The 5829-nt window shown below is 59.1% G+C and overlaps 1 non-coding gene across 1 annotated transcript; it reads right to left on the reverse strand.

Moving 5' to 3' along the window:
• Window positions 1-356: 356 nt before the first annotated feature.
• Window positions 357-2171, reverse strand: LOC142791290 (small subunit ribosomal RNA). Its single transcript, XR_012890139.1, has one exon. It is a non-coding gene; the product is annotated as a small subunit ribosomal RNA (ribosomal RNA).
• Window positions 2172-5829: the final 3658 nt, after the last annotated feature.

The following is a 5829-nucleotide window of genomic DNA, read 5'->3' on the forward strand; positions in this document are numbered from 1 at the left end:
CTCGCCTTCTACCGACGTAACCACGACTCGCCGTTCGCGCTCCGCCGCTCCTGTTTACAGTACTAGGCGGTCCCGCAGCGGTCGGGTCGCGCATTTCGAGCGCTTCGAGCCACGGTGCAGTGGCGGGTCGAAAGCCGACCTATGAGTGCGTTGCGCCGTTTGTACCCGCGTCCGCCACCTGGCCGACCGTCCAAGGTCGCGGTGTTGGCGTCCGCTGGGCGCAACAATTTGTCACGGGGTGCCGCTCCACATTCAGGCAGCCCCGTGGGGAAAAGCCGACCCCGCGTCCAAACGGGGTCAGCGGCAGAAAGTGTCGGGCGCAGACGCAGCTGAGGCGCTCACCCTTCACAATCCGTTAATGATCCTTCCGCAGGTTCACCTACGGAAACCTTGTTACGACTTTTACTTCCTCTAAATGATCAAGTTTGGTCATCTTTCCAACAGACCGGCGCAACCGAAAGGCCGCGCCGGACATCGGTCCGAAGACCTCACTAAATCATTCAATCGGTAGTAGCGACGGGCGGTGTGTACAAAGGGCAGGGACGTAATCAACGCGAGCTTATGACTCGCGCTTACTGGGAATTCCTCGTTCAAGGGGAACAATTGCAAGCCCCTATCCCAATCACGAAAGAAGTTCCACGGGTTACCCAGTCTTTTCAGACAGGGATAAAGACACGCTGCTTCCTTCAGTGTAGCGCGCGTGCGGCCCCGGACATCTAAGGGCATCACAGACCTGTTATTGCTCTGTTTCGTGCGGCTAGGAGCCGCTTGTCCCTCTAAGAAGGTTGTAAGGTGCTGGGAACCCCGCACCTATTTAATAGGCTAGAGTCTCGTTCGTTATCGGAATTAACCAGACAAATCGCTCCACCAACTAAGAACGGCCATGCACCACCATCCACCGAATCAAGAAAGAGCTCTCAATCTGTCAATCCTCCCAGTGTCCGGGCCGGGTAAGTTTTCCCGTGTTGAGTCAAATTAAGCCGCAGGCTCCACTCCTGGTGGTGCCCTTCCGTCAATTCCTTTAAGTTTCAGCTTTGCAACCATACTTCCCCCGGAACCCAAATACTTTGGTTTCCCGGAAGCTGCCCGCCGAGTCATTTGAGTAACTCAGGCGGATCGCTGGTTGGCATCGTTTATGGTCAGAACTAGGGCGGTATCTGATCGCCTTCGAACCTCTGACTTTCGTTCTTGATCAATGAAAACATTCTTGGCAAATGCTTTCGCAGTAGTTCGTCTTGCGACGGTCCAAGAATTTCACCTCTAGCGCCGCAATACGAATGCCCCCGTCCGTCCCTCTTAATCATTACCTCGTATTCCAAAAACCAACAGAACAGAAACGAGGTCTTGTTCTATTATTCCATGCAAGTTTATTCAGGCGACTCGCCTGCGTTGAGCACTCTAATTTTTTCAAAGTAAAAGCACCGGCCATCTCGAGGCACACAATGAAGTGCACCAAGAAAGAACCGGCATGATGTTCAGTCCGAGCCGTCGCATCGGGTAGATGCACTACTCGTCTGGAACTGAGATCCAACTACGAGCTTTTTAACCGCAGCAGCTTTAGTATACGCTATTGGAGCTGGAATTACCGCGGCTGCTGGCACCAGACTTGCCCTCCAATTGATCCTCGTTAAAGGATTTAGAGTGTACTCATTTCAATTACGGGGCCTCAAAAGAGTCCCGTATTGTTATTTTTCGTCACTACCTCCCCGTGCCGGGAGTGGGTAATTTGCGCGCCTGCTGCCTTCCTTGGATGTGGTAGCCGTTTCTCAGGCTCCCTCTCCGGAATCGAACCCTGATTCTCCGTTACCCGTAACAACCATGGTAAGCAAGTAACCTACCATCGAAAGTTGATAAGGCAGACACTTGAAAGAAACGTCGCCGGCTCGTGGCCATGCGATCAGCACAAAGTTATCCAGAGTCACCACACAATACGGGCCGAAACCCGATCGATCTTGGTCTAATAAAAGCACCCGTTACCCAAAGGGCTCCAGGCTCACTGCATGTATTAGCTCTAGAATTGCCACAGTTATCCAAGTAGGAAGAAACGATCTAAGGAACCATAACTGATTTAATGAGCCATTCGCGGTTTCGCCTTATTTCGGCATGTACTTAGACATGCATGGCTTAATCTTTGAGACAAGCATATGATTACTGGCAGGATCAACCAGGTAATCGTTCGACTGCGCGTCCGTCCTCGCCCTCGGCGGGCCGGACGCAGTCTGTGTGCGGCGGAGGCCACCTTCAGGCGCCCCAACACGCTTATTTTGCACTCCGAGATGACGGCGTTCGAGCTCGCTACGGCACAACCTTCCCGAAAGACGAGTGGGAGCCGTGCGGCAAGAAGCACGTTCATGCTCGCTCTTTTTCGTTGCATCGACTCGGTCGCGCCGTGCGGGTTGCCCAAGCCCGCTGCACTGTCGGTGGACCGGCCGGAACTAGCAACGGAGCCGAGACTGCAAAGCCGCCAGACGACGGGTCACGCCCGCGTCTTCGGCGCTTTCGCATCTGAATCGCCCGAGGACGACACGGAACACACCTCGATATCGTGGTAAAACGGCACCGTCCGACAACCAGCCCCTAACGCATCAAGCGGATGAGGCTGCAGACGACTGCCGTGGATTCCCCTGGAGCAGACCCGAGGACACGCTTGACGAGGCCGAAGCCCGCCGCATATCAGACACCCGGTCGCTTTCGCGTACGCCGCTCACGAGAACCCCCACATAATAGCAGCGATAAGTACCCAGACCTCCTTGGGCCCTAATACGAGCGTACTCGAGAAAATTTCACCGCGGGTGTGCCCCGAAACGTGTGGCATGTTGAGCGTGCCACAAGTCTACGTCGCTCTCAAACCCGCCGAGGTCGTAGAATTTGCGACCCTACTCACGAAATTCCCACCGAGGATACGGCCGCAAACGTACCGCACCTTGGGTAGGCCACGAGTTTGTGCAACACTACGCTGACGGCACAGCACCGAGGTCGTGCGCGCACGCACGGGAAAATTCCGCCGCGGTTTCTGCCGAAAACGTGAGGCACCACGACTCTCCGCAAGTTCGCGTCGACTGCGAAAGACCGAAGTCGTGAACGACGTGTCCGCTACTCGCCGCCGACACGCTGGACACCAAACGTACAACGACTCGACGGCGTCGTAGAGGCCCACGACGCGGTTTTCCTTAACGACGTCTCGGCGTGGCACCGACAGGTTAGAACGGCCGACCAACGTTCCCTGTCCGCCGTTCGGCTCAGTCGAAGGGCTCGGCGACTTCGGCAACGCTGCGAAGCCGCACGGTGACGCACGCCATGTCCCCATTTTTTTTTTTCTTTCTGCGTCTGCCGGGGTGCCCCTATAATAGCAGCGATAAGCACCCAGACCGCCGTGGGTCGCTCGCCCCGGCTGACGTGGTTTTTCGTACTCCTGCGGCGGTCGCCGTCAAGCACGTCCAAATACGCTACTTTCGTGGGCGCATTCACGCTCTTTCGCTTCGCCGGAGTGCCAGCACTCACTCTGCCAAAAACGGCGAACATCCGAGCGGCGGTTCCCACTTTTGCGTCGGCGTCGCAAACCCCGCCCCGGCAGACGAGGTTTGCCGTACTCGTGCGACGGTGGCCGGCGGGCACGTCGAAAGACGCCGATATCGTGCGCGAATTGGCGCACCTTGGCTTCACCGGAGTGCCGCCACTGACTCCTCCAAAAACGGCGAAGATCCGAGCGGCGCTTCCCACTTTCGCATCGGCGTCCCGAACTCCGCCCCGGCTGACGCGGTTTACCGTACTCGTGCGACGGTCGCCGGCGAGCACGTGGAAAGACGCCGATATCGTGCCCGAATCGGCTCCGTTCGGCTTCGCCGGAGTGCCAGCACTGGCTCGGCGAAAGACGACGAACATCCGAGCGACGGTTCTCACTATTGCGTACGCGTCGCAAACCCCGCCCCGGCAGACGCACTTTGCCGTACTCGTGCGACGGTCGCCGGCGAGCACGTAGAAAGACGCCGATATCGTGCCGGAATCGGCCCCGTTTGGCTTCGCCGGAGTGCCAGCACTCACTCGGCCACAAACGGCGAACATCCGAGCGGCGGTTCCCACTTAGCCGTCGGCGTCCCGAACTCCGCCCCGGCAGACGCGGTTGCCGAGCTCGTGCGACTAGCGACCGCGAAGCCGTCTCGCGACGCCGCTTTCGTGCGCGGCTCCCACTGCGACCTGGGTCACCCGAGGTCGACGAGCAAAAAAGAATGTCGAAAAAAAATTTTTTTTTTTTTTGCGTCTGCCGGGGTGCCCCTATAATAGCAGCGATAAGCACCCAGACCGCCATGGGTCGCTCGCCCCGGCTGACGTGGTTTTTCGTTTTCCTGCGGTGGTCGTCGTCAAGCACGTCCAAACACGCCACTTTCGTGGGCGCATTCGCGCTCTTTCGCTTCGCCGGAGTGCCAGCACTCACTCTGCCAAAAACGGCGAACATCCGAGCGGCGGTTCCCACTTTTGCGTCGGCGTCGCAAACCCCGCCCCGGCAGACGAGGTTTGCCGTACTCGTGCGACGGTGGCCGGCGGGCACGTCGAAAGACGCCGATATCGTGCGCGAATTGGCGCACCTTGGCTTCACCGGAGTGCCGCCACTGACTCCTCCAAAAACGGCGAAGATCCGAGCGGCGCTTCCCACTTTCGCATCGGCGTCCCGAACTCCGCCCCGGCTGACGCGGTTTACCGTACTCGTGCGACGGTCGCCGGCGAGCACGTGGAAAGACGCCGATATCGTGCCCGAATCGGCTCCGTTCGGCTTCGCCGGATTGCCAGCACTGGCTCGGCGAAAGACGACGAACATCCGAGCGACGGTTCTCACTATTGCGTACGCGTCGCAAACCCCGCCCCGGCAGACGCACTTTGCCGTACTCGTGCGACGGTCGCCGGCGAGCACGTAGAAAGACGCCGATATCGTGCCGGAATCGGCCCCGTTTGGCTTCGCCGGAGTGCCAGCACTCACTCGGCCACAAACGGCGAACATCCGAGCGGCGGTTCCCACTTAGCCGTCGGCGTCCCGAACTCCGCCCCGGCAGACGCGGTTGCCGAGCTCGTGCGACTAGCGACCGCGAAGCCGTCTCGCGACGCCGCTTTCGTGCGCGGCTCCCACTGCGACCTGGGTCACCCGAGGTCGACGAGCAAAAAAGAATGTCGAAAAAAAATTTTTTTTTTTTTTTGCGTCTGCCGGGGTGCCCCTATAATAGCAGCGATAAGCACCCAGACCGCCATGGGTCGCTCGCCCCGGCTGACGTGGTTTTTCGTTTTCCTGCGGTGGTCGTCGTCAAGCACGTCCAAACACGCCACTTTCGTGGGCGCATTCGCGCTCTTTCGCTTCGCCGGAGTGCCAGCACTCACTCTGCCAAAAACGGCGAACATCCTAGTGGCGGTTCCCACTTTTGCGTCGGCGTCGCCAACCCCGCCCCGGCATACGCGGTTTGCCGTACTCGTGCGGCGGTGGCCGGCGGGCACGTCGAAAGACACCGATATCGTGCGCGAGTCGATGCTTCTTGGTCTCGCAGGAGGGCCGCCACTCACTCCTGCAAAAACGGCGAAGATCCGAGCGGCGCTTCCCACTTTTTCGTCGGCGTCGCAAACCTCGCCCCGGCAGACGCGCTTTGCCGTACTCGTGCGACGGTCGCCGGCGAGCACGTCGAAATACGCCGATATCGTGCCCGAATCGGCCCCGTTTCGCTTCGCCGGAGTGCCAGCACTCGCTCGGCCAAAGACGACGAACATCCGAGCGACGGTTCCCACTATTGCGTACGCGTCGCGAACCCCGCCCCGGCAGACGCGGTTTGCCGTACTCGTGCGGCGGTGGCC

This window comes from Rhipicephalus microplus, unplaced genomic scaffold (genome assembly GCF_043290135.1).
Source record: "Rhipicephalus microplus isolate Deutch F79 unplaced genomic scaffold, USDA_Rmic scaffold_156, whole genome shotgun sequence".
Classification (NCBI taxonomy): domain Eukaryota; kingdom Metazoa; phylum Arthropoda; class Arachnida; order Ixodida; family Ixodidae; genus Rhipicephalus; species Rhipicephalus microplus.